Source organism: Mus caroli, chromosome 3 (assembly GCF_900094665.2).
Source record: "Mus caroli chromosome 3, CAROLI_EIJ_v1.1, whole genome shotgun sequence".
Taxonomy (NCBI): domain Eukaryota; kingdom Metazoa; phylum Chordata; class Mammalia; order Rodentia; family Muridae; genus Mus; species Mus caroli.
This window is the reverse complement of record NC_034572.1, coordinates 143,731,912-143,733,685: the sequence shown is the minus strand read 5'-3', so window position 1 is coordinate 143,733,685 and position 1,774 is coordinate 143,731,912.

Sequence of the window (1,774 nt, the reverse complement as noted above, 5' to 3'; positions counted from 1 at the left end):
AGAGAAGAGAAGAGAAGAGAAGAGAAGAGAAGAGAAGAGAAGAGAAGAGAAGAGAAGAGAAGAGAAGAGAAGAGAAGAGAAGAGAAGAGAAAAAAAAGAGAAAAAAAGAAATTATCATCCTGAATGGGGAAACCCAATCACAAATGAACACACATGGTATTCACTCACTGATAAGTGGATATTTGCCCCAAAGTTCAGAATACCCAAGATACAATTCACAGACCACATGAAGCTCAAGAAGAAGGAAGCCCAAAGTGTGGATACTTTGGTCTCTCTTAGAAGAGGGAACAAATTACCCCTGGGAGGAGATACAGAGACAAAGTGTGGAGCAGCAACTGAAGGAATGACCATCCAGAGACTGCGCCACCTGAGGATCAACCATCAAACAACCATCAAAACAACCATCAAAACCAGACACTATTGTGGATGCCAACTAGAGCTTGCTGATATAGCTGTCTCCTGAGAGGCTCTGCCAGATCCTGACAAATACAGAGGTGGATGCTCCCAGCCAACCATTGGGCACAGGATCCCCAATGGAGGAGTTAGAGAAAGGACAGAAGGAGCTGAAGGAGTTTGCAGCCCCATAGGAGGAACAACAATATCCACCAAACTGACCCCATCTGAGCTCCCAGGGACTAAATCACCAACCAAAGACTACACATGGAACTACACATGGCTCCAGCTGCTTATGTAGTAGAGGATGGCTTTGTGGGACATCAATGGGAGAAGAGGCCCTTGAACCTGTGAAGGCTTGATGACTCTGTGTAGGGAATGCCAGGTTAGGGATGCAGGAGTGGGTGGGTGGGTAGGTGGGGGAACACTCTCATAATAACAGGAGAAGGGTGGATCATATAGGGGGTTTTCAGAGGGGAAATGATGAAAAGGGATACATTTGAAATGTAAATAAAGAAAATATCTAATAAAATTTTCAAAAAAAATATAAATCCAGGAATTGCTTTAGTAAACAAATATATTATATATATTTAATGCTATGTGATTTATTTAGCATTTATGGATTTATATACATTAGCATTGTTTATGTAGGTGTGTAATTCTTTTAGCATAGATTTTCACTTATGATAAGAGCCAACCTTTAAAAAGCCCCTATTGTGTGTCAGGCAGTCAGTATAAACACTCTAGATCTAATAGTGCTATGTAGTTCTGTACGAGGTTAATTTTTATAATTTACAGCCAAGCAATTTGATAAGAGGGGAGTGCTATGTACCTCAGGTAAAACTTGAAGGCAGAGTAGCAGGAGGTGGATCATAGGTAGACTTGTTGTAATATGCATTAATTTTATACTTTATATAGCTAGCCTGAAACTTCAATTTATTATTTGAGTCCACTACCCATTTTTTCTTTTGTATAAAATTTAGTCCCTAGATGAATTATTTTATCATCTCTCTGTCTGTCTGTCTGTCTGTCTACCTATCTATCTATCTTCACTTATATATTACATCCTGACCACCATTTCCTCTCCTTCACTACTCTCAGTCCCTATCTCCACCTCCCCTCTTCACAAGCCCACTCATTCTCCATCTCCCTTCAGAAGAGAGCAGGTTTCCCAGGGATATCAACTGAACACAGCATAACAGGCAAGTTCCAATAGGACTAGGCCGCTCAAATCAATGCAGAAAGAGGCTGCTCAGTAGAAGGAAAGGGGCTCTAAGAGTAGACAAATGGTAAGAGACACTACAACTCTCACTGTTGGGAGTTCAGCAAGAAAATTATGTTCTCATTTTTATCCATGTGTATATGTGTGTATGTGGGTGTG